Genomic DNA, 27,949 nt, shown 5'->3' on the forward strand with positions numbered 1-27,949 from the left:
AAAGGGGACTTGGGTATGCCCAGGAATCTCTGTCATGCTTAAACCAACCTCTGCCAAACAGAAGTAACGTGAATTCAGTTGTATTTATCCACTGGGTGCAGGGAAAAAACTAAGTATGGTGATTTCAGGATCATAGTACATAAGGATAACATAAGGAATGATGTCCAGCCTAAGTTAAATGATGAAAAAACACTTACTCCTGGCATCATAAAAATGAAAGAGAGAGAGAGAGAGAGAGAGAGAGAGACAGAAATGTTTTGAATAATCTCTCAGTGCAAACGACAATATATTTCTTAGTATTTTTTCTCTTTGAGCTTACCTCCAAAAGGGAATTTGGCGAAGGGGGGAAAAATACAAATCTGGATCTGGGTTTCATATGAGGTTCTAGGAAAAATATTCCTACTGCTTTCCTATACAGAAGCTACGTCAGATTCAAGGCCAATGTGATTATAATTTGCTCTTTGCTATAATTCTTAATGTTTTATTTTCTTTTAATAAAAAAGTCTGATATTCAATCTTCCAATAACATTTTAGCCAGGGTCTAAATTGTCAAATGCAATTGCCAGCAAAGGCGTGGTTTCTTTTTCCCTCTGTGAATGGAACTAGATACCTCCATTTAACTACCTGCTGTTTTTCTCGTGCAGTGGGCTAACTACACAGTATTTAATAGTCTACAGGTCTGAAAATATTTCTTATATGCCTTGGCTTTCACAGAGTGCTTCTGCAAAACCAGTTAATAATCTGGCCATCCCAAGAGTCCAGAATGTTGAGTTAATTTTTTACAGAGGTTCCCAGATGTGCTGGGAGACTCGCTTATAGGAGAGCCAGGCAACATTTTTTTTTTTTTTTTAAGATTTCATTTGACCTTTCTTGTATCTGATATGAAACACATGTTAAAAACAATACCTGACAATTATGAAATGCATGTTTTGCGTAAGCAAAAACACCGTGAATACGTCTCTTACAAAGTTTTGAAAGGCAGAGATGGAAGGTTTTCGCTGCAAAACTGTATTAGCATTTAGCCAAGTTAATCATACATCTCGACGATGATTCTTTTTTTTTTTTTTTATTTTTTTTTATTTTTGGGACAGAGAGAGACAGAGCATGAACGGGGGAGGGGCAGAGGGAGAGGGAGACACAGAATCAGAAACAGGCTCCAGGCTCCGAGCCATCGGCCCGAGCCCGACGCGGGGCTCGAACTCACGGACCGCGAGATCGTGACCTGGCTGAAGTCGGACGCTTAACCGACTGCGCCACCCAGGCGCCCTCGACGATGATTCTTTATCCCACATGTCCTTGGTATTCAGTGGGTAGGTCATTAGGCCCATGGAGAAATAAGTGGGAAAATGTCCAAGGGATGAAAAACGTCTATATAGCATGGGGAGAAGTGGATAGTTTTACCAGGTACTGAATTTCAGCTTTAAGAGGTGCAGGTTCTGATCCCAGCCAGAACACTTGAGAGGACTAACTTCTGGGAAGGAAGCAGAATAACAACGTGAGCCTGTGAACGTTCCAACGAGATCCTGCGTTAGCCGTTTCTTCTTGCAGGTATTTTCCACATGCAGCTGACTTTTGTTTTTTCTTTCGGACTCCGTTTTCTTTTCTACTTATTTTTCAGTGGGCTCTATAAAATCTTTTTGAATTGAGTCTCTCTTTTATCATTCTGTATAGAGAGCATACAATACTTAACGGGAACATAATTGTGGATCCGGAGTTCGGTCAGGGATCAAACAGACATTGCAGATGTTTAAAGGCATATAGGACTGTTACTGAGGAACGGATGAAGCTACCTTTAGCCGTCTTAAAAAATGGAAGCAAATGCCACCGCAATCTGGCATTGCAGTTCCTCCTAGACCTAGAGTAGCGAACATTTAAAGTCGCGCTGTATCTCAGCAACTAATTACTAATCATATTTCCATGGAGTCTTTACGGGCCAGGCATATTTATTATCTCATTATTCAGTTAATCCTCTGAACCCCCTCTAGGCACTCTTACTGTCCCTTTTTGGAAGGAGGGGAAATATGGACAAGTTAACCTTTCAGACCTTATTCAGGCAGGTGACCCTGGCAAAATGGCGGAGGAGGTACCTCCAACATCCCCTCCTGGACAGAAACCTCAAAAAGCAAGCAGGAACTGTCAGAATCAAATGTGTGAAAACTCTGGAAAACAGTCAGAGGTTTATAGCAACCAAATGAAGGTTGAATTTTCAAAAAGGGGGGCAACTTAAAAATGGTAGGAAAGCTCTGCGATGTGATTGCTTGCCTCACCCCAACGTCCTCCAGCCCACTGGCAGTCCTCAAGAGTCAGCCCCCTCCCCCGCCCTCCCCACCTGCTCCCTCGTTCCGGTCCTGACCTTGGGCTGCATGTCTCTTTAAACCTGTCCAGGAGCTACCCCAGGCTTGCTGCAAGGGACTCATCCCTCAGCCAGGCCAGAAACGTGTGTGCTGGAAAACTTCAGAAGGTGAAAAACAAGTACGGCCTTCTAGGGCAGGAGAAGAAATGAAAAGCATACTGTTATAGTGCTTCACCTTAACTCACTTTGTGCTCCCAACATCCGTCTGAGGAAGGGATTATTATCGTTGCGCCCATTTTACAGATGCTGAGATAAGGTAACTTGGAAAAGGTAAATGCAGCTAGCAAGCCCAGGCTTTTAATCACAACATCATAATGCCTCTCAGGACTTAAAAGTCAAATGACTTAGATTGCAAACACTACATATGAGTTATTAATAAAATCTTATTTGGAAATGTTAATTGGAATTTAGTCTTTTTAATTTTAGGGCTTATTCCTGCCTCCTTGGTCTGTTTGAAAAAGAAGAAAGAATGGAATTCATTCTATTTTTTAAAAAGTATTTATTTATTTTTGGGAGACTGCAAGCAGGGGAGTGGCAGAGAGAGGGGGACAGAGGATCTGAAGCGGGCTCTGTGCTGACAGCTTCACAGACTGAGCCACCCAAGTGCTCCTGGAATTCATTATTATTATTTTTTTAATGTTTGTTTATTTTTGAGAGAGAGAGAGACAGAGAGAGAGACAGAGAGAGAGCACAAGCAGGGGAGGGGCAGAGAGAGAGGGAGACATAGAATCTGAAGCAGGCTCCAGGCTCTGAGCCATCATCACAGATCCCAACGTGGGGGGCTTGAACCCATAAACCATGAGATCATGACCTGACCCAAAGTCGGACACTCAACCGACTAAGCCACTCAGGCGTGTCTGGAATTCGTTCTTGTTACCATCACTGTTCACTTTCTTTCCAGACTGTATAAAATATATTACTGTTTTAAGTATTTGTTGTGGGAAAATAAAGATGATAAAAGGATACTTTTTCACAAAACAATGATTAGAAATTACTTAGGGGAAAAAAAATCTCCATTTCAAGGTAATAGAAATAAAAAAGAGGGGAGGGAATAGAAAAGGTACAGAAACATATGCTTCCTGAATAAAGCAAAGCCTTTCTACTGCTTATGATTTATAATTTAGACATTCCTAGGCTGTAAGCACTGTAGAAAAAGGGGCTGTGTTCACTAAATTTCAGTGCCTTAGCATAACAGCATACTAGCACCCACAATAGGAGTTACATAGCCAAGTAACTTGTTACATGAATGAATGATAAACTGAGGTTTTACATGTGTGTGTATATATCTTACTGCTCAATTCTGCTCAAAACCAGAAGTGTGTCCTACGTAAGCATAGATAGGTCACTGCTTATGTCACCTTATTTTCAATGTATCCCAAGGTCCCCCAGGGGGGGTTCCAAGTGATATTTACAAAGCGAATGAAAGTTCACGTCTTGTACCTGCTGTGGCTGGTTGCTACAAATCACTGGGGCTGCAGAAGAGAGATACCGAGGGTGGGGCGGCAATGGTTAGATTTCTGGCAAGGCTTTGTCTCACGCACACTATGCTTATTAATGCCTCGACTTGGTCCCTACACCTCCCTTACTCTTCACCGAGTATTTTAAGCTAACAAGAGTAAGCCTGAAGCACCCAAGTGCATAAAGGAAAATGAATCTGAGCAGCCTATTACTTAAACATCTGCTAAATCATTCCGTGCTGTTTACCCTGTAACCATACAAAAGTGCCAGTTCCATTTATACTGGTCACATATGCTTAGTTTCTTAAAGGAAATGGAAGAAATATCTTCTCAGAGCTTTCATGGGAGTAATTGTCTTTAAACTAAATTGATTTTTGAAGGGAAAGAAAGATCTGTCCCCAGTGCCCCAGGAGCCACACCACCAACAGTTTCTTGTGGGTTCTTCCAGGAAATTTCCATGCATACATATCCAAATGTGTGTCTGCAATGATTTCTTTGTGTGCGTGTGTGTGTGTGTGTGTGCACCTGCACCTACATCTCTGGGCTTTGTGTCCGTGGTGAATAGTGAGAATGAGGCTTCAGGGTCAGGACTGGGGACGTCAATTAAAAAGGAAAGGAGGGGCGCCTGGGTGGCTCAGTCGGTTGAGCTTCTGACTTCCGCTCAGGTCATGATCTCACGGTTCGTGAGTTCAAGCCCCGCGTTGGGCTCTGTGCTGACAGCTTAGAGCCTGGAACCTGCTTTAGATTCTGTCCCTTGCTCTCTCTCTGCCCCTTCCCTGTACATTCTCTCTCTCTCTCTCTCTCTCTCTCTCTCAAAAATAAATAAACATTAACAAAATTTTTTTTTGAAGGAAAGGAAAAGGCTTGCTTAGAATCTTTGTAATTTCTTTCCTGCACTCAACACTCCTATTATCAACACCTTGTTCCCCAATTCAAACCACTAAAAAGTCTATGTACAGAAGGGCATTTAGTTCAGGGCTTTAAGAGTTTGATACGATAATTAACAGGACTTGACCTTGCAGTAAGGCTGCTGAGTAAGGCTGGAGGACGACAGCCCAGAACACAACAGTTTATATAACTCTCCTCGAAATGAGTTAGACTTCAGCCCTTGATGCTATGGAAGATTTGCCCCCAAGGTTACTGAAGCAGGTTATAACCGAAGACAGTATACTGATTTACCGCCCCCACTCCTTAAGTAATCCAAGCTGTTCATTAAAAACCTAAGTGGAGGGGCGCCTGGGTGGCGCAGTCGGTTAAGCGTCCGACTTCAGCCAGGTCACGATCTCGCGGTCCGTGAGTTCGAGCCCCGCGTCGGGCTCTGGGCTGATGGCTCAGAGCCTGGAGCCTGTTTCTGATTCTGTGTCTCCCTCTCTCTCTGCCCTCCCCCGTTCATGCTCTGTCTCTCTCTGTCCCAAAAATAAATAAAAAATGTTGAAAAAAAAAAAATTTAAAAAAACCTAAGTGGAAAATGCCTTACCAATGTATTTTAAATAATACGTGTTTCCCTTTTCCCCACATAAAAGGATAGGATTATTGATGGTATTTGATGAGAATGTTTATGTTTTAAAAGAAAATAACATTTCTAATAATAAATAGAACTAATTTTTTAAACAACAATATTCAGTGCTGTCAGTGTTTCATAAAATTAGTATTATTCTCATAGATTTCTCCTTGTATTTTATTTAAAAAATATTTTAGTGTTTATTTATTTTTTAGAGAGAGAGAGAAAGAGCATGAGCAGGGGAGGGGCAGAGAGAGAGGGAGGTACAAAATCTGAAGCAGGCTCCAGGCTCAGAGCTGTCAGCACAGAGGTCGATGCGGGGCTCAAACTCACAGACCGGTGAGATCATGATCTGAGCTGAAATCAGACACTTAACCAACTGAGCCACCCAGGTGCCCCTCCTAGTATTTTAATTTTTAAATGTCTTCTGAAAGCTATTATATCTTAATAGTTGTAATGTGTTCAGTACTTTTATTTTCTCATGTTAGGTCATTTATCCTAAATAACTAATTCATAAATTTGTGTGCACAAAGCCTTCTTAACGTTATTCATTATCACAACGCACTGGAAGCAACCTAAAATTTAATTAAAAAAAATGATTAAAGAACAGCACAGTCAATGTGCACACGGTGCCTTTTAAGTGTTTCCAATAGTCTGGAGAAATGTTACTCAGGTTATGTTAAATAAAAGAAATCACAATATAAAATTGTGTTTCAGTTGTGTATAGAAGGATAGACAAGTCAATGCATGGAGCAATGTTTATTGTTTTCCTGTAGTGGCCTTATGGATGCTGCTCGTTTGTTTCTGTCTCCTGAAATTTTAATAACATTTTAATATTATCTTCGTAATGTGAAAACTATCTAGCATTGATTGATATCTATAAATCTACCTACCTACGTGTCTATCTATCTATCTATCTATCTAACATATCTTGGAAATGGAGAGAAACGATTGGAAAGGCCCTAATATAAAATATTACTATATAAATATATATATGACATGCATTTTGCATATATATGCAATATATATGATGTGCATTTTGAGGCAATAGTCTCATGCATCTTTCAGCATAGAATGATTGATAATCTTGAATGCATGTGTACTCTACCTGGAGTCTTCAATTCTAGTTTAGTGCACTTGAGTTTCTTCAGACTTGTGCAGAGGTAATACTCTCTAATATTAATCTATGACAGGTTCATTTTGTGTCATTGAGAAACAGGGAACGGGGAGTGTCAAGGTTCCCGCATGAAGATTTCCTTTAAGTCCTCTGGGCCTCAGTCATTATTTCCATTGCCTACTTTCCCCATGGACCTGGTTTTTCTCCCAAGGTAAATGAAATACACATGCCCGGGCAGTACTTTGTTAAACTCCCCAAAGACCGATACTGAATATGCCAGACAAGGTTACCGTTTCTGGAGGCCTAAATCTTTAGACATATTGATCAAATTGCGTATATTGTAATCATTTTCAGGCTGCTTTCCACCCTGCTACCCCCCTCCAAGAAAAAAAGAAAAGGAAAACAATAAACTTGGGATTCAAATATAATTCATGCAGAAATAGCCCAAAATATTCCTAAAGGCTCTAAATTTGTTCATAATCACATGGATGCCAAACTAAATTGGCATAGTTATTGTACTGGTATTATGCAGCTAATTTTGATCCTTTTTTTTTTTTTTTTTGGCTAGAACTTACTGGAAAAACAGAATTAGAAAATTCATCCAAGATTAAGTAGAGGAAAATATTTGAAAAAAATATTAACTAGAAATACAATAAAACTTTTTTTTAAAGTTATGGTTATTATTTCTATAAATGTATCTTGGAGAAATCTTACTTCTGTATCAGTGTTGCATTAAAATGTCTACTCTATATAGACTTTCTATATAATGTGTACTCTACAAAATGTCTACCAAGTCAGTTGCATTAAAAACAAATCCAAATCTAGGCCAAAAAAAAATGTTTTTAATAATAACATACTGAAAAGGACCAATATAAAAATGAATAAATGTAGACTGAGAGTATTACGTGAAGGAGTTTTTAGGTAATCCCAACTTAGTTTGTTCTGAACTCCTGGAGTGCATGTTTAATGACTGGAGAACTTGGAAATTATTTAGAAGACAACTACAGTGATAGCAAAATGATGCAAGTGTTGCAAATTAAGACCAATGAGGAGAGGTAAATGAGTTGTTACTCATTTTCTTAAAGAAAAACCAGATGCCAACAGAATATATTCCTTGAGTGTAGTGGAAGGCTTTTTATTCGGAAATGGTTGGCCATCTGCATTGAGTACGAAACAAGGAAAACAGGCTAGATTTGAAGCATGAAGGCTTTGGTTAGACAGAGTAAAAATATTCAGTTGTCAAAATGACACACAGGTGGATGTTGTGCAATCTTCTTTAGAGCTATGAAAAATATTCTTTGGGCGCCTTTGCCTAAAGGTGAAGGATACACTTGTGTCCCTTCTAGGCCTATGATTCAGGTCCCTGGAAAGAATCTTCTTAAAGTCCCGAAGTTAACGTAAACTCTGAAACAAAATGAGCTGACCATTGTAAACAAAAGAAGGAGAAGCAAGTAAGATCAAGATGAAAACATAACTCCAGACTCTTTGCAGAAAAAAAAGACAATATAGGCATTACTTCAAAATGATAAAGTTCCTTATAACAAATGTAGAGAAGTCTTAGAAGTGGAAAAAAAAAGTAGATATTTTAAATAAAGAACAAGATCAAGTGTCTCACCTAAACTGTGATCTAGGTATTTCTGACAAATTCATTTTTCCAAACACCACATTAGGAAACATAACTTCGAAACGTGGAGAGTTTAGGTCAGCGTCAACCTGACGGCCATATGCTCAGTGGTTAGCACAGAGCTGCATGGGCGTGAGGGTCCTCAGTCAGTATTACCCAATTATTCCATGAGTGTCTGACTTTTCTGGACGGATTTTAATCTTTGGCAAAAGGGTTGTAGCACCGCCAGGTTTGTTTCCAAAATAGATTGTGAGTCAGTTAGAAAAGAGGGATTCCAGAAACTAGAATTTTAGAGTAAAAAAGTTTAAAAATTTTACATATGACTCAGTTCTAGCACATTTCGCATACTATTAGGTACTTTCTCTTCCCATAATTGCTTCTACGCTTCATGCCCAGAGTTTGTTGTTTTCATCAGTAGCCTTAGAGAAGTGATTTTAAAAAATCCTTAAGAGATGATTATTTGGGGGGAGCTTGCCGGCAACTCAAATGTGATCAGAAATAGCTTTATTCTCCGCGCTTCATGTTCAAGGTTTTTGAGATGATTATACTAATTTCAGGATAGGATGGTTTACTGCCTGTTTAGTTACAACTCTCCCCTTCTCAAAAGTCAGGAGGCTATTAACTCCACAGGTAGAAGGTATTCGTGCTATTTCTGGTTTCCCTACACATCCCAACATCATTTTCATTGGTCTTATATTAATAAAATAAATTCAATTTCACTTACATATATACATATACATATACATATACATATACATATACATATACATATACATATACATATATATACACACACACATATACATTTTAGGAAGGTGTTTTTCTACTGTTTTGTTTTCTACTAGCTCTTTGTTTTTTTCTATCCTATTACATAGTCTGACTCCACTGAAATAGCTTGCCACCAAAATATTCTCTTCTCTCGAGTAAAGATCTACTGAAGGGAGTTAGTAAGCCATGGGCTTGCAGTCTCAGAGGATTTCAATTAGAATAAACTTGCCATTGAGAAAAAATAGACTGTAAATAATTCACATAACACAAAATTCTGCACCATTAAAAATGTGAATAGAAATCTTACTTCCCGGTATGACGGTGCCCTCAGTTTATGTGACCTAATAATTCTTTTTTTAGAGTATAATTGTTCTGGAGTCTAGAATTTTTTCAAAAAGATTATATGTATCTCTGGGAAAGGATTGCCTTCCAGCTGGAAAGATAATCGTTCTTCCATTCTCCCACTTTCTGCATAGAAAAGTAAATACCTTACTTCCTGCCGAAGCACACCTGGATTATTTCTCATGAGAGCAAGAAAATGGGGTGATTTATGAATTAGGAAAGTGGCCATAAGGTCTTAGAGAATCACTGACTTTAGATGCAGGGAGGACCCTGGGAATCTGGATTATTAATTCCTTCCTAAATGACATGAATTAGATATGGAAACTGCTTTTGGGAAGCCCGTTAACATCAGGGGGGAGGTAAGTTCCCTTTCAGCATTAATTACACTAACTGCAAAATAAAGAAAGGCATTCTGGTGACTCCTTCCCACATGGCAGAAATCCAGAACGGATCTGAAACTAAAGAAGTAGGAACCCAAGTCAAATGAATTGACATGCAAGTTTGTTTGTTTGTTTTTTAATTGAGACTAAAGAATATTCATTTTATCCCATGATTCCCCAAATCAGTCAGTTTTTCTTTCTCGATTCCCTCAAACTTTCATGCATCAAAGGATGGTCCTGAGATTCTGACATGGAAATAATTAGTGCTTTTAATTAGCACAGCTGGGAAATAAGGCAGACCGGCCTTAATAAGGGTCTCCAATCTGGAGCACATTAAAGTAAACCCCTCCCCCCCCGCCAATATCAAAGTACGTTCTACTGATGAATAGACGAAATGAATTATTTTGCAAAACGGAAAGAGAATAATTGGATTCAGAACAAGTTCAATGCATTAAGAAAGGAGACGCCTTGGAACTCCGGGGGAGACGCCTTGGAACTGTGGGACCTAGGAATTAGATTGTCTCAGATGTTCACCAACATGGTTCTAGGACACGCTATGCGCACGGCATGGTTTTTAATTGCTAAAAGCCTAAGTATCTGTACTGCATAATGCCTATTTGGAGGGTCAAAATCCAAAATGAAAGTTATCAAATATATCAGAAGCATGCCAGCCAGCATTTCTGAATTCAGTGTTAACAGCTGAATACATACTTGGCAGGAAGAAAAGGGCAGTCGCATCACCCCAGATCGACAGTAGCCAGCAACATCTGGAATCCTAATGATCCCAGAAGATTTGGGGCCTTTGGGGGACAGCCATCTGGTGCAAAGTAAATCTGAACGAAGCGTCCCACCCAACAGAAAGAGCTTCATTGTGCTGCTGTGAAAAGCAGTCGGCCCTGCTTCCCTTTGACAACACGTAAGTTTCTCAGTTAGTGAATGATCCAGAGGAATATATGTGCACAGGGTATTTACGAACAGTTTTGGATCTAAAACCATGACAAACTGGCAGATAAGACCATAGTCAAGGATATAGTCAATGAAAGAAATCTCTGTTTGAAAAGGAACAGGCAAATTCTGTTATCTTTACCTGATCTTTTAGCAATTTCTGATGACAATGCCAGTTTATGGGTTCCCCCAGGCCCTCAGCTCTTTATCTGTAAAATGAAGGGGTTGGCCTGTATGAATTTTGTGGCCCCTTCCAATCCTCACATCACATCGGCTTGTGATTTTATGGAAGACGTGCTGGGCACGCAGAGAAAGGACTACTGAAGAAAATGAAATGACAGCAAACATTTGACGCTGGCTCTAGGAGAGAGAGAGAGAGCATGTTGCTTGATGACAGCCGGAGATGGGAAGAAGCTGCACCAAAAGATGACCTCCTAAACGATTCCAAATGCGCTTAATAATCCTGCCAGCAAATTAAGCCAGTGTCACCCTTGCTGTAAGCTACCTACACACTATGCACAGCTTGTTGGGTCCACCCTGCATTAAGCACACTAAGCATACAATGTATGGCTTCAGCAGAGACTGATGATGCCCGCGTGACAAGAAGGCGCCTTGCAAGGCAATGCCTGGAGGGCATCACGTAGGAAAAGGGCATGGCAGAGTCTGTGAGAGAGGAGATGGTTGTGGAGAGGAAATAATGCATGTGGAGTGGTAAGGTGCTCAGTGTTCGGTAGATATTCACAAATGACATGCTGGTTATCACTGGTGCCATCATTGTTGTTAGCGCTAGCCGAATCGTGAGTGTGAATGTTGGATTTGCCCAGAGGGAATGTTCGTGAAGGAGTAGAGAGGAAAATTCTTACATCAGGCACCAAAGCGGTTACAGACGAGCCAGAAGCGTCTTGGAGGTCAGTAGATGATGACAACGAAGGGCCTGGCTGAGGAGAGCCGGTGAAGTTCTTGAAGGGTAAGTCAGAGCGGGCCCGCCAAGCTCTTGGCCTCCAGACAGAGGAGGTTGGAGGAGCCATTAATGCTTGAGGGCATCAGAGAAGATGTGTCACCGTTAGTACAAAGCCAAAGTTCAAGTAAGGCAGCATTTTCCTGAAGATGTTTCTTTAAAAAAGGTGTTGGATCCAATGTATGTGGGGAAGGTCAGGCTCTTCCCTCGGGGGGGGGGGGGGTTCACAGAGCACATTGCCCAAATGAAGTCTCTGAGACGTCTAACCTGGCCTTTTCGAAACGCACTTGGCCAACAAACTCTGCTTAATATGTGGTACGTATTCCGATCTGACAGAATAAGATGAGAAGGCAGAGGGAGGCTTTTGAGGAAAACTTTAGTGATTTAATGGAGTTTGCCGACGGATGTCCGAGAGGAGGCTGTGGAAAGGAGAAGCCAGGGGGGTCATGGTGTTGCTGCGTGAGAAAAAGGACAGAGCAGAAGAGGTCCTGAGTGAGAGGAAGTGATGGCACAGCGCTGGTAGTCAGGAACCCCAGAGTTTGAGCAGGAGGACGCTTTGGGGAACGTGGCGGCATGGACTGTTGGTGCCGAAATGAGATTTTGAAATAAGGAACGTGCGTGAGGAAAACAGGTGGTCTGGGCCGACAGTGGAGCTGTTTGGACCATCTGAAATTTATCCAACCCCGCTTTATAAGACTTCAAACATTTGCAGGTTTTTATATATTCACAACAGTAATCTGTCCTCAACTGTGAACTGGAATGCAGTGGCAGTCTGAATAGATATTTCAACTCGTGATGAAAAACCTCAGCAAGAACCTCATGTCTTCCAAATAAAAAACACTTAAAAGCATTGTCACCAATACATTTCCCGATTTAGCTTCTGCCTTCTGAGGCAGGAAACATAGAATCAATTCTAATGAATTCCTATGAGAATAGTAAAGAATATACGCCCTCTGTAATATACTAAGGATTAAGTTTCACTTCGAAATTGCCTGAATGGAGGCATATTAACAGTAAATTATAAAAACTATAACTGGGGCAATTCATTACCTACCAAGTTATAGCCTTGCTATTTTCATGGTAATTTACAGTTTTAAAATACAGTCCTTGAAGAAATTCAATCGCTAGTAATTTTCTAATCTATACTATTCATTAACCCTGCATGAAGGAATTGTACCGTCTGGGATATTCTCAGAAAGCTCAAGATGATGTCCATCAATATATAGATAACTTTCATTTCTGTTTTTCATACTCTATTCCATTTTTATCTTTACAGGTGAGACACAGAATCCCAAAAGTTTTGCCCTAGAGAAAGGCACACTTGAAGATCTTTCTTCCATTTTCCGCACGAGGTTAGCTCAAGAGATTCAGAGACTGACGTTAACAACGGAGACCGGAAATAAGTGGACAAAATACCTTGACTAATGAAAAGCTCATTTGTCTATAGGAGTTACCCTGACACAAGTTCATTCAGTAATGTACTTGCTTTGTGATCTCTTCTTCCTCTTTTAACCGCCTTTTTGCTGAACAAAAATACATAGGACATAGGCTTATGTTTAGTGAGTATGGTATCCAATGGGTACAAATTATAAGGTAAAGGGAAGGAGTAGATGGGCACATTACATGTGTTTCAGAACCATATAATTTCATGGTGTAGACCTGTTTGGGGGAGGAGGGAAGCAGCAAATGTCCATACATTCTCTTATTTAAACCTCACAGCAACCCTGTTGAGTATTTGGGTCAGTATCCATTTACAGACGGGAACTCAAAGACACTGATGGTGTTGGAACAGGGCTTTGAACTGAGAACTCCAAAATGATGTTTGATGCATTTGTGAGCCAGTGATTTTTTTTTTTTTTTTAGTTTTGGATAATATCAAGTAGCAAGCCCAGAGATGTGATGGGCTGACCAGCACATTTCAAAGCTTTGTTCTTACTGTTCCTTTTAAACCCCGGAGCTCGAACTAACCGCCCCCCCCTCCCGCCCCATTCTCTATCTCCACCATCCCATCCCCCAGCACGGTCACCCATGACAGGACAAATTGTTAGCCGCTTTGAGAATGTTTGTGCACTGCAGAGTTGAGGAAGGGGAAGGAAGCAGTGCATCCCAGAGCAGAGGGGAAAATCCCTCTTTTGATGAAACATCCTGTGTGGCCACTCCGAAGCTTGGATTTCCCCAAAGTGAGGTTACGCAGCATGCTGTTGCTTGTCACATGGCCTCAGCTCAAAGTCACATCTGCTGTGGCCTTTTGTAAAATTTACCTATATAGGGCCCACACAAAGCCACAAACACAGAACCCAAAATAGCGTTGACCTCTGAGATATTCAGCAGAAAGAAACAGCACCATTTTTATGAATTCAGTGCATGAGATACACCACAAGGAGGAAATGAACCCTATTAGCTTAAACATGCACCTCTTTTCCCTACTGAAAGATTAATTTGGATGACTGCGGTTTAATATTGTTATTTGTGTTCAGTTACGAATGTAACTTGACGGATTGGGAAGGCAGGTGCTTGATTGATGCACACCGTGCCTGAGACCCATGAGTCAATGTCACTGATTTACAAGCTGTCCTTACCATGAAAACGAAAGCCAGAGCCAACTCTGTGTCATACAATTTATGCCATTCACTGAAATTATAGATAATTTCAGTCTGTGCATTTGTGAAATAGTCTATGCCATTTTTGCTTTAAATGTCTTTTGAACTTGGTATTTCTAACTTGTCTAAATAAATATTATCATCCATAATAACCATTACCAATCCATTAGGAGGCTTCATGAAAGTACATACAGCTTTTAGACTTAATCCATGCAATAAAGCCTTATGACTTCTGCCTCCATCTTTGATAAACAGTCGAGTTCTTACAGCTGTTATTATTTCACTTACAAAGAAAATTGGAACTTTTGCATCCTTCAGGGACTAAAGCTCACTTAAAAAAACCCATTTCTTCAAATTCTGTTATTTTTTTCCCTCATGTGTATGGAAAGCTATGGGTCTGATGAGTGTAGCTGATTGCAGCATTGTGCTAAAGGCCAAGGCCCCTCGTTCCAGCCCACGGGAGCTCAGCTAGGTTAACCCTCCCAAGTCTATTGAAAATTTGTTCTATTAGTCTAGGCCAGATTAGGTGAGAGAATATAAATAGATCAGCACAAATCCAGTCTTTGATGCCAGGAGATTGTAGCTCAGACCACACTCAACATTGATACAGGGGCGGCCAATAATGTCATCTCCCCAGAGACTGATGACACCGAAGCAGGAGCACCTTAGAGACACCTGTTCTCCTCCACCTTTTACAGCTGTTTGCTTACTCCTGTACAAGCCACCCTAACAGAGAGAACTCCCGGACGCTGATCGCAGTAGGCTCTGCCTCTCCAAGACGATTTTGGATTTCTCACATCCAACACCAAATGGAGTAGATAGCCTGGGATTGTTCGTATCACACCCAGGTTATTTCTTCTCTCTCTGTATTCCCTGCTCCACCACAACTACCATCCTTGTGGAAGTTTCTCGTTCGACACACTAATTCTACCTTTTCTCTTTTGTCACTAAATAATGACCAACTAGCGAACCACAAAGGTTGCTCTTGAGTTCACACCCCCTTTTTAAGTCATTTTGCCCCCATATCAGTAACCAGAGCTCTTTGGTTAATATCACCCTTTCCCAAATCTGAAATCCTTGTTTCTCTTTGTAAAACAAGAACCCAGCTGATTGTATTAAATCTCAAGCACATTTGTCCTTAACAGGGTTAGAGCCATAAACCTTAATCCTAGGTCCTGAATCTCCAAAAGAATTTCTGGAATTTGACTCTCTCCTGTCCATTCTTTATGCCTATGATAACACTTTGTTGTGATCGAAACATTTAAATGGATCTTTGTTTCCCAAGGATAGTACAGAAATTATTTTAAACGCCTTGCGAAAAGCCTTAATGACCTGGACTCTTGTTTTCCAGTTCAGTTTTATTTTCCTTGTTTCAATTTTACTGTGTTACTTAAGTCCTCCAGGTTTTTGGTTATTGGTCCCATCTGCCTGGCTTCCTATCCCCATCCTTCCCTACCTCACTAATTTACTCATTCTTCGCCTGTTAGTTGAGAGTAGTGTTCTGCTGGGAAGCCTTCATCGATCCCCACGTAGTCAGCTACGGGACCCTCTTATGAGCAATCTATACATTCCCCTCTGGTGTCATGTATCCCAATGATTATAACTGCCTGGTTACTTGTCAGTATTTCCCCCCTCTCCTGAAAACACTGCACAGGATACTAACTGCCTGGTCTATAACAGAAACTCTCGACAAACGCTAGTTGAGAGAACAAACCAAGGCTATGTTGTAGGAGGGGATTTGGCATTCTGGTGTCCCCATCACCATTTTGCATAGGTGGTTGCTACCCGAAAGGTCTGCCATCATGCTGGTGTCAGACTGATGGTTTTCAGAAAATAACTCAGTGCCGCTGATACACGCAATTGTAAGCCAAAAAGAGAACTCAAGGGTCATTAACTTTTCTTTCCTTTTCTTTGGTCCCACCAAATTAACGCATTTAGCATTTTCTGATCTACAAAGACTTATGACCCCTGCTCCCTATGACTTAACTAGGAAGCCACCCATCTGCTACTCATCCAGCCCAGCCAGGGTTGCATTTTCTCTCAAAGAGAACTGTAGATGAATCTCCTGAAATGGTCATTTTATAATCACGTCAAAGGGAAAACAACCTACCAGCCTAAGAGGGGAGTGATTTGAGAACAAAATTACGTATTTACAGTCATCAAGGCTGATGGACACTGGAAAAGTAAATTAAAATTATAGATAGCAAGCTGTGGAGTTTGGCTTGACTTCAAAGGGAGTTTTAATATGTTCTTAGGCCAATGTCTGCTACTCAAGGTCGATAAGAAAAGTTTAATCTTCTTGTGGAATAGAGCTGAGTCACTTACATCATATCTGTGTACTTGGCTGGTTGTCATGATTCTCTCAAGAGATGATGTCACCCAAATTGAGCTTTGCTAGAGTCTTGCCTAGAAATAGATTGACTTATTTACTAGCTCACAAAGACAAGGGGTTCTAAAATCAGTGACAAGTGAAAATAAAATGACTTATTTATCCCAAACACCGTGGACAAATGCGTGTCTTGGCACATTTAAGTATTCATCCGAGGCTCTCTGTAAGCAGAATGGACGGGGAGAAATTTACCTTTTGTGAATAGGAAATATCAAGGTGATACTGATCATTTTTACTTCCTTTTTCTTTGTTTACAAGATGAGTCTTCAGGCTCCCAAAGGTAAATTTTAGAATTGTTACACTGCTTTAAGAAATTATCATAAACTCTTTCCCCAAATCCTTCATTTCTTGTTTAATTTGTTCTTGATGGCATTGTTTACACTATAGGGATGCTACCTAATAGATTAAATTCTATCATTTCAGTAAGTCATCCAAGGAAAATGTAGCACAGACTTTGAGGAAAAAGAGAAGGAATGGCAAAAAATCAAATGGCATACAATTAAACTTTGCTTTATTTCCCTAAATTTTGCTCTTGCCTGTAAGTTTTTAGTAGTTTATAAAAAGTCTTCTTTTAACATTTTCAAAGTCTCCAAACTACTACCACGAAGGGATATTATTTTAGTGGAAAATAGCCATATGGTTTCTGGGAAGGACTATACTAAAAGGAATAAGTTTAATTAGAAGCAGGAAAGATTTGGTTACATACAAGAGCCAACAAACTATGCTCCAACCCAAGGGTAAGTGTAAGCACTGTCTAGAGATTTCCAGGAGAAGGCAGGGAGGAACTTTCCTGGAATATTTTATGTCCTATGCAGCCTGGTTGGATTCCCTAATCCGTTTCCAGACTTCTCACTGGGGAAAGAGGCATACTAGTAAGATGTAACTCATGGGAGAGTTCGGGTAATACAAACGAAGACTGCCATGGGTTCAGGCATCAACTTATTTTACCCCAAAGTTTCATCTCTCAAATTTAATTTTTGTGACTTGAATCATATCTTTAAACACAGCAGAGGCGTGGGCCAAGTTGTGGATAAACAGTCCTTCGATCAGTGCCTAGAGGGGAGAGTGGGAGACCTGGAGTCCATGCTGCCTCCTTCTGTGCCCTGGATCCTGGCAGAATTCCCCTCTAGAGCCTCGGTCCTTGCCTCTGGGAGAGAAAAGGAGCCCTCAATTGGATGGAGGTGGCCTCCTGGTTCCAAGAACCCTGGAAACATGGGCTGCAAACACGTAAGTACTGTTGGAAAAGGAGGAGCCAGCTCCCTGGTTATCAAGCTGTCTGGCCAGCTACAAAATGTGCACATGGAACAGACAGAAAGCCATCCTTGGCTAGGACCTGGCATTGTCTCACATGCAACCCTTCTGGCGGCAACAGGGCCTTGCTCAGTACCTCTTCTGAAGGAAGAGTGTGAATATTTTAGCTTCAAGCTAATGTAGACATCAAGCTTGCATAGTACAAAAGTAGAACTTTTGGAGAAGATAATACTCGAGGCTCAGACGGGGAAAAAATCTGCCACAGGTAGGATTTAAAAGAGACTTTGTATCTACGTAGAAATAATTCATTTAAGTTGATGAAAATTAACACAAAATTGCAACAGATAAAGAGGCGAGGGTTGAATGAAATAATTCCCATGTTGAATTACTAGCCATAAATTTTAAAATGGAGAAATTCCTTAATTTTTTGGTAATCAAAGAAAAGCATGTCACATCGCTGAAGTCTCATTTAATTAAATTAACAAAAATTAAAACATGCCACTACCTTCAAGGGATGATGTACTAGTGGGATAGGTTTGTTCATATAATGCTGGATTGATGCTACTCTTTCTAAATCGGTCTCAGAAGTATTTTGACAAGAACCATAATTATCTTCAAACTCTATCACTGGGGATTTATCCTAGGTTCAATTTATCCCAAGGTTATTCAAATTGAGGGGAAAAAAAATCACTTGCAGCCTTATCAAAAAGAGAAAGAAAGTTAATAAAATGAGAGTACTAACAGTAGGTATATGGTTATATAGAATGATATCAGTTTGATGGGATGTTAATCATAATGATAGTTATTAAATTTATGTTTCAACATGTACATGTTCTCAATGAATGTTAAGTGAGAAAAAGGCAGCTTCAACTATCGTATATACAGTATAACAATCATGTGCAAGATACATACAGATGGGGACAAATGGAAAGAGAACACATCAAAAAATTGTTGGTATGTAAAGAAAAATGGAATGATTTTTAAACATCTCAATAATGCTGCTATTATAATTCTTATATAAATTGTGACAATCATGGAGGAAAGTTAGAAAAGAGGTGGACTGATATTAAAAGACGTGAAATCTAAAAATGGAAATTTTGGCCAAATGATAGCTCTTAGTAGAAGCTAGAGGATAACAAGGCAATCTTTCCTCTGGCTCTTAGCCAAAGAGAATTGCTTGAATTGGAAGTTACTTAGGACATTTCAGATTACTGTAGAACAAAAGGCAAAAAATATTGAAAACTTCAAAGAAAAGCCAATAGTTTCCTCTATTTTATATACCTCCAACTGAAATAAACACTGTTTAAAGTGCTGCCTGGAAGAATAAATATTGTTAAAATGTCAATACTACCCAAAGCTATCTGCACATTCAATGCAATCCCAATCAAAACTGCACCAGCATTCTTCTCGAAGCTAGAACAAGCAATCCTAAAATTCATATGGAACCACAAAAGGCCCCGAATAGCCAAAGTAATTTTGAAGCAGAAGACCAAAGCAGGAGGCATCACAATCCCAGACTTTAGCCTCTACTACAAAGCTGTCATCATCAAGACAGCATGGTATTGGCACAAAAACAGACACATAGACCAATGGAATAGAATAGAAATCCCAGAACTAGACCCACAAACGTATGGCCAACGCATCTTTGACAAAGCAGAAAAGAATATCCAATGGAAAAAGGACAGTCTCTTTACAAATGGTACTGGGAGAATTGGATAGCAAAATGCAGAAGAATGAAACTAGACCACTTTCTTACACCATTCACAAAAATAAACTCAAAATGGATAAAGGACCTGAATGTGAGACAGGAAACCATCAAAACCCTAGAGGAAAAAGCAGGAAAAAACCTCTCTGACCTCAGCTGCAGCAATTTCTTACTTGACACATCCCCAAAGGCAAGGGAATTAAAAGCAAAAATGAACTATTGGGACCTCATCAAGATAAAAAGCTTCTGCACAGCAAAGGAAACAATCAACAAAACTAAAAGGCAACCAACAGAATGGGAAAAGATATTTGCAAATGACATATCGGACAAAGGGCTAGTATCCAAAATATAAAGAACTCATCAAACTCCACACCCAAAAAACAAATAATCCAGTGAAGAAATGGGCAGAAAACATGAATAGACACTCCTCTAAAGAGGACATCCAGATGGCCAACAGGCACATGAAAAGATGCTCAACGTCACTCCTCATCAGGGAAATACAAATCAAAACCACACTCAGATATCACCTCACGCCAGGCAGAGTGGCCAAAATGAACAAATCAGGAGACTATAGATGCTGGAGAGGATGTGGAGAAACGGGAACCCTCTTGCACTGTTGGTGGGAATGCAAACTGGTGCAGCCGCTCTGGAAAACAGTGTGGAGGTTCCTCAAAAAATTAAAAATAGACCTACCCTATGACCCAGCAATAGCACTGCTAGGAATTTATCCAAGGGATACAGGAGTACTGATGCATAGGGGCACTTGTACCCCAATGTTTATAGCAGCACTCTCAACAATAGCCAAATTATGGAAAGAGCCTAAATGTCCATCAACTGATGAATGGCTAAAGAAATTGTGGTTTATATACACAATGGAGTACTACGTGGCAATGAGAAAGAATGAAATATGGCCCTTTGTAGCAAGTGGATGGAACTGGAGAGTGTGATGCTAAGTGAAATAAGCCATACAGAGAAAGACAGATACCATATGGTTTCACTCTTATGTGGATCCTGAGAAACTTAACAGAAACCCATGGGGGAGGGGAAGGGGAAAAAAAAAAAAAAAGAGGTTAGAGTGGGAGAGAGCCAAAGCATAAGAGACTCTTAAAAACTGAGAACAAACTGAGGGTTGATGGGGGGTGGGAGGGAGGAGAGGGTGGGTGATGGGTATTGAGGAGGGCACCTTTTGGGATGAGCCCTGGGTGTTGTATGGAAACCAATTTGACAATAAATTTCATATATTAAAAAATAAATACAAATAAATAAAATAAAGTGCTGCCTTTCTAGTGAAAAGAATTCCAAGGTTTTTTTTTTTTTTTTTTTTTGAGGGGGGTGAAACTATCTTTTTTATAATTCTGCCTCAGTGTTAGAATAATTTCAGATATATAATGGTAAGAGTGGTTATAGGGATTTTCACTATCCTAGGAGGGCAACTTACTGAGTCATTTAAAAAAAAAATAATGTTTATTTCTGAGGAGGCAGGGAGGGGCAGAGAGAGAGGGAGACACAGAATCTGAAGCCAGCTCCAAACTCTGTGCTGTCAGCACAGAGCCCAATGTGGGGCTCAAACCCACAAACTGTGAAATCATGACCTGAGCTGAAGTCCGTGCTTAACCGACTGAGCCACCCAGGTTGCCCTTTATCGAGTCATTTTTAATGTTTCCCAAGACATATTATTTTCCACGTAGTATTCTTTTATTATTGTTATTATTACTAATTTTAAGGAGGAAAGCTTGGAAATGTGATGAATCTTTTGCTTAGGACTGATTTACTTGTTTTAAGGTCTTTTCGGCTTTTATTACACTTGGGAATGTTTGCCGACTAATAAAATTTCAAATGCTGTTTACGTTTTGCTGTGTGTGTGTGTGTGTGTGTGTGTGTTTTTTAGAGAGAGAATGCAAGTGGGGGAGAGAAGCAGAAGGAGAGAGAGAGAGAGAGAGTGCACGAGATGGAGAGACGGGGAGAGGGAAGGAGAGAGAATCATATGCAGGCTCCATGCTCATCAAGGAGCTGGACGTGGGGCTTGATCCCCCGACGCTGGGACCACGACCTGAGCTGAAATCAAGAGTAGGAAACACCACCAACTGAGCCACCCAGGCGCGCCTGTGGTTCAAGAGTTCTACACCTGTTTTCTCATTTGCTCCCCATCTTCTCGTTCAGCCCTGTGAAGTGGGCAGCACTGATTTCTTCTCCAGGGTTGGCAGGTGAGTGTGATCAAGTAACATGCAAACACGCCCAAGGTCATGTGACCTGCCAGAGGCAGAGCTGGGTGTAGAACCCAGGATTTCTGGGTAGAATGTCATCTACTCCACTACATTCTAAGGATACAGAGCAAAATAAAAGGGGGAGGGGAGAAGGCTTTTTCTTGTCCCTCCCGTACTCATCTCATCTTTTGTTTTGTGTGATAAGTGCCTTCTCAAGGATTACATGGCTTAAAATTTGGTGCAGAACAAGGACCATTATGGGTGATAAGCTTAGAAAGCACCATATGTCCTTCAGAGACCGTAATACATCATGCCAAGAGCAGAAAACTGGGGGAAGAGGGCAATCTGAACCACGATTATTTTATTCCCTATAAGCCTTCATAAAAAAACCAGGTTTACTATGTAAATTGAAAGAAACCAGAAATCTTTAAAGCCATCTGGATGATTTAAGTATATATATATATATTTTTATAGCCTCCTCTTAAGAAGGATCAGAAAAACTCAAGACGATAGGAAAGTAAGCCGGCATGGAAACTATTGCCCAGCTGACCGCTTTATCCCGAGCTTCCTGGGCTTCAAAGAAGCGGCTCAACAAGTTTGAGAAGAAATATAATGGTAACGGCAGCGGCTGCGGGAGCCTAACAGACGGAGGTAAGGCATCCGAAATACTGAACAAGCCTCTTGGGGCAGACTCCCACCCGGAGCTGTGTAAAGTCTGCTTAATTAAATGTGCCTTCTATTATGGTCTTTGCTGATTCACTGAGGAGGAAGAAGAGGCAGTGACCTTGTATCGAATCACGGCAAAGGCAAAGACTGCATGTCAATTCTCGTGTTGGTAGGAAGGTGTTAATAACGTCTCCAAGCTGGACGGCTCCTGCCGGAGGACTGACTTCTCTAGGCCTTAAAAACAGCGCCCGGCGCCCCGGCTTTAGCTGTTGGGTGCTGACTAAGCACTTTTCGAGCTGCCTTCAGTTGAAAGACAGAGGAGGCGGAGGAAATCCTCACTCGGCCAAATCTATCCCATATGAGAGGGCAGGCTTAATGAGAATCGGCCCTGAGCCCTGGCTCGGCAGTGCTTCTGGAATGCACGTGATTTACAGCCAGCAGGGGCTGCAGAGTTTTCTGCCTTAGTCTCTCTTTCTCATGTTTGAAAAACTTTCACGGCCAAAATTTTAATTTCAGCTAATGAAGGCAAAGAGGAAAAAAAAAGAACACGGTAGCTTTACAGCACGCACACAAGGCCTGGAGGAGATAGGAAGACGAACGCACGTTAGAGCTAACGACTGCGGGGAGCTTCCAGAATAAGTGGACACGTATACAAACAGGGCAACATAGCTGACAAACAGAAGCGTGAGCCAGGTTCTGTGGAAGCCTAAATATCATGCGTTTTCCATTTTCCTTCGGGAGCCTTTCTTCATCGTGACGGAATGGTCTTATGTTACGAAACCATCTTTGACATGGTACGTGACTTCCAACCAACAGGACTGAGTTGTAACGATTTACTTTCTACAGGTGAGGCTCCTTGGTGGGCATGGTGTTTTCCCCAAACCCAAAGGTAATATATTAATAAGGTCTTGAAAAATGCAACCAGTATAAACAGGGCTGAAGTCGTACTTGACTCCTTTTTTTTTGTCCACCTCATCATCTCTCAATTTGAATCCCTGGAAGGTAGTAATCACCATTTCGGTTTGGTGAACATACTTCCAGATCTTTTTTGCTTGCATTTATACACATAGACACATAAACACGCGTGCACACAAACCTTCAGAGATACAAACACACACACACATGCACACATTGAGAGAAAACTATGAAGTTTAAAAAATGAATGTGACAATTCTATATACAGAATTCACTTTCAACTTGCTTTCTAACTTGGGATATGTCAGCACATAGGGACATCATTTTTAACGGCTTCGTACTGTTCCACAATGTTGATGTGCCTTAATCAATAACTCCCTATGAGTTTATAATTTTGTTACCCACAGATGATCCCCCCCCCTTTTTTTTTACCATCTCCAGTATCACAAAGGATGTCATTTTACCTGTCCCTAGTATTACAAAAGCAAGTATATATCTAGGGTAGAGGTGGACACATAGATTAGCTAAATTAAAAAGTCTGAGATTTAAAAATTTTTAAATAGAGGAACATGGCCAAAAAACTATTCTACCAGCAACATTTTGGCCCATATTTGTCCCAATATGACATTGTTAATCTTTTCAACCCTTTGATAATCTGACGGATTAAAAGCAAATAGAATTTCATTGTTTCATTTTGCATTTTCCTGGTGGAGGAAATAAGCACTTAAAATAGTTTTCAATTTCTTGGGGTGCCTGGGTGGCTCAGTTGGCTAAGCATCCAACTCCTGATTTCGGCTCAGGTCATAATCTCATGGTTCCTGAGATGGAGTCCTGCATTGGGCCCCGTGCTGTCTTTTCTCTCTCTCTGCCCTTCCCCCACTCATTCTCTCTCTCTCTCTCTCTCTCTCTCTCTCTCTCTCTCTCAAAATAACTAAATAAAGTTAAAGCAATAGTTTTCAATTTCTCTTTTTCTTTTCTAAGTAAGCCCAGAGTTAATAGTAGGGTGTTTATGGACTCTACATGAAAGGATTGGCCAGAGATGGAAATTGGCTCTCATATTATTGTTAGTTTCTAATTTTACCAAATTGTAATCAGCTCGTGTGGCCTGTGTGATTTTTGCTTTTTGGAATTTGATGAGATATGCTTCATGATCTAATTCTTGGTCAGTTTATGTTCTGTGTATGCTTAAAATAACGTGTATTCTTTGTTTATTAGTTACAAATCTCTACATAAATCATATTTGGTTAATTGTTTTATTAAATATCTATCCTTACATATTTTTAGTCTTCTTGAAATGGTAATTTCTAGATGTATGGTAAAAATTTCTTTCTATGACATGAATTCATGAATTTTTCTTTGCATTAGTGGTTGTTTTAAAGACCTCCATGTTATGTTGTTAAGTGCCAAAAGGTTTGTGAATGTTTTATGTTCTTTTTTTATTTAAAAAAATTTTTTTTAACGTTTATTTATTTTTGAGACAGAGAGAGACAGAGCATGAACAGGGGAGAAGCAGAGAGGGAGGGAGACACAGAATCCGAAACAGGCTCCAGGCTCTGAGCTGTCAGCACAGAGCCCAACGAGGGGCTCGAACTCACGGACCATGAGATCATGACCTGAGCCGAAGTTGGATGCTTAACCGACCAAGCCACCCAGGCGCCCCTATGTTCTTTTTTTAAATGTTTATTTATTTGTGTGAGAGAGAGAGAGAGAGAGAGAGAGAGCAAGTGGGGGAGGGGCAGAGAGAGAGAGGGAGACAGAGGATCTACAGCAGGCTCCAAGCTATCATTGCAGAGCCCGATGTAGGGCTCAGACCCACGAACTGTGAGATCCTGACCTGAGCTGAAGTTGGACGCTCAACCAACTGAGCCACCCAGGTGCCCCATGAGTGTTTTATCTTCTTGACAGATTTCTTTCATCAATGTGAAATATTCCTCTGGCTTTTTTTTGAAAAATTTTGCCCTTGATTGTATTTTGTCTGAAATTTATATTGCTAACACTGTATTCCTTTTATTAGGCTTTGCCTGGCACATCTTTATTTTCCAATTTACTGGGTCCTTTTGAATACCTACGTTTGCAGTGTTCCCTTCTGTTGCAGTGGTTCTTTGATGTGATCCTTTTGGACTGTGTTTTCCTCATGGACATCATAATCCTACCTGCCTTCTGTTTTTCAGAGATTCTTCCCTTGTTTTCATGACTATAAATGAAAATGCATGTGTGTGCGTGTGTGCATGTGCATATGTCCATATGTATGTGTGTGTGTGCATGTGTGTGTGTGTGCATGTGTACGTGCGTGTGTGTGTGTGTGTGCATATGTCCATATGTACGCGTGTGTGTGCGTGTGTGTGTGTGTGTGCATGTTTTCCTGTCATTTAAGGCAGGCAGGAAGGAGGACATCATGTGCTCGGGCTGCCATCTTGATCCAATCCCATGCTTTCCTTAATTCCAGATTTCCTGCCCTCTTCCTACCCTAAAACAGTGCTCACCTTTCCTTCCAGCTCAGTGGGTCTGGATGTTGAAGGTGCTGTGACAGAAACGGCACAGAATAAAGTCTGTGAATACGTTTGGTCGGCATGCACCCGTTGAAAAACTACTTTGGTTTCCATTTCTTTATGGCCCCAAAGTTGGTTTCAGCCTGAAATGCTACAACTTAAGTTTCACTAGCATGCATTATTCAGTAACAGCTTACATAGCTCAGTGTTATCATCTTCCCATCTCATTTCCAGAAAGGTCTGTTTAATTTGTAAACAGTCCATTATAGACAACACTAAGTAACATCACAATATGGCTCTTCTTCTGGGTGATATATTGGCAATATGTATATCCTCGTTTCTTCCATGGAAGAAGTATGTCTAAAGGCTGCTAACTGGACCATTGGCAAGGCCTGGCACGAACTAACTGCAATGTAACTCTTACCAAGTTTTGGCCATTAAAGGTCGCATGTAGAATGTACTATTTTTAAAGTCAGCGGGAAGAGAAAGCTCACATTATTTATAAAGGACTGGTACTCTATTCATTCTCTTATTTTATTTAAAACATTCTCACCTCATTTTCTATGTTTTATGTTTTCCTTTTAGGTACAGAGTTTATTTTCATTTACAGGGCATCAAACCCCCAACCGTAGGATTTCAGACTAAAAAGAGCTTAATGAGGTTAGGCTCATCCTATGTTTGAGAGTTTTTGTGACTGGCTCAAGTTCATATATTGACTTTGTGGCAGAGCCGGCATCAGAATGTGGGTTGCCTGAGCCCAGCACACTGTTTATATGTAAATTTACATTTACGAAAGATTTTTAAAGATTCCATCTCATCCTCAAATTACTAAAAAAAATTCCAGGAAAGACCAGATGGCAAGCATGAATAATCTCAATTTTCATAGGAGGGGATACTGAAAAGGAAGGATGAATTAATGACTTGCTTAAAATTATCCACATTAGGAGTTGTCAGAAAAACAATGTGGAGTCTTTACTACCAGGCCTGTGCATCTAAGAGCCTCTCCATCTTCTTATCCCACAAGGCCACTTCCTAAAAGGACCGAGGTGCCTCCTCAAGGAACTGTCTCATGGTTTAATCCCTATAGGAACCCAAAATACAGATTTGCTGTTAAATTGTTAACATATTAAGTGTCTTCTTGATTTGTGGTGACCTTAGAAAAAACTCAGCAAAGTCAGAGCCAGGTTGTCCTTTGTAAACTGGAGAATGATTCACCTATTATTCCAGATAAAGTAAAAGGATGAATCACAGTGTGGCTTTAAATTCCTTCCAGCTCTTTGTTTATTGTTTCCTCTTATATGGAATTCTATTTATTCATTAATCTAGCCCCAGCTCCTAACAAATGGGGCATCTACCAGGCCCTCGAGTAAACATTTAGTACTAGGCCTTTGTGCTCTGTGTAGGATTTCTGGAGCCCTCTTTCTACCTCTAAGTTATGAATAGGTCTTTAGACTCCAAGGAGTTGGCAAATTCTTTTAGACTCTAAGAGCCTAAGAGTCTGCAAACTATGGCTGGTGGACCAGCCACATGTTTTTGTAAATAAAAACTTTTATTTGAACACAGTCAGGCCCATTCATTTGTATATTATCTATGGCTGCTTTCCCTACAGGGCAGAGCTGAACAGAAATGACAGCTACTGAAAGGTCTTAAAAGCCTAAGACTTTTACTATCTGGCTCTTTGCAGAAAAAAAAAAAATTGCCAATACTTGTGTTTAGAATCTATTTGCTACCTTTTATGGTCAACCTGGAGTTGAACCAGTGTCTAGCAAAACAACAAATGCACCATGACAAATGTTCATAGATCAGCAAAGCACTAACCTAGTCACGGAAGTCTAATTTAGTGTTATAGATTCACAGGCTTAGCTAATATGTAAATCAGCAAGCATAAGTAATGATGATTTCTGCTTGCATGGCACTTTCCAGACTAGGAAATATTTTATATGTGTTATCTCATTTGATCCGTCCAGTAACCTTAGAAAGTGGGCAAGAGACAGATTCTGAGACATTGTGTATCCTAGAGTTGAACTTGGAATCAAGCGTTTTATTTTAGCAGCTAAAATGATTCCTTTATCTTTGGAAAACTTTTCCTCCAGAGAAATAAAAAAAGAAGGGAGGAATTATTAACATTTATCATCTTATAATGCACTGTTCTGAAGTAATGTATTGGTAGATCATTTGCAACGAATTGTATTTTGTCACAACACGTTCTGTCTTCCTAATTTGTGCATTTATGTCAATAAGATGATAATAAAAATGACATAAGCATTTGATTTAATGGTCTAAAA

The 27,949-nt window shown here is 40.3% G+C and overlaps 1 protein-coding gene and 1 long non-coding RNA gene across 3 annotated transcripts in view; one reads left to right on the forward strand and one right to left on the reverse strand.

Moving 5' to 3' along the window:
* SGK1 (serum/glucocorticoid regulated kinase 1) overlaps positions 1–27,949 on the reverse strand; it is a 112,203-nt gene that overhangs the window by 40,786 nt on the left and 43,468 nt on the right. The window lies entirely within an intron of this gene.
* LOC131514885 (uncharacterized) lies at positions 1,273–27,934 on the forward strand. 2 transcript variants are annotated; one of them, XR_009263315.1, is made up of 4 exons: positions 1,273–1,548; positions 12,722–12,797; positions 21,279–21,594; positions 22,069–27,934. It is a non-coding gene; the product is annotated as an uncharacterized LOC131514885 (long non-coding RNA). The 2 variants fall into 2 exon arrangements; XR_009263314.1 differs by lacking the exon at positions 12,722–12,797.

The sequence above is a fragment of the Neofelis nebulosa genome, chromosome 6, assembly GCF_028018385.1.
Source record: "Neofelis nebulosa isolate mNeoNeb1 chromosome 6, mNeoNeb1.pri, whole genome shotgun sequence".
NCBI lineage: Eukaryota > Metazoa > Chordata > Mammalia > Carnivora > Felidae > Neofelis > Neofelis nebulosa.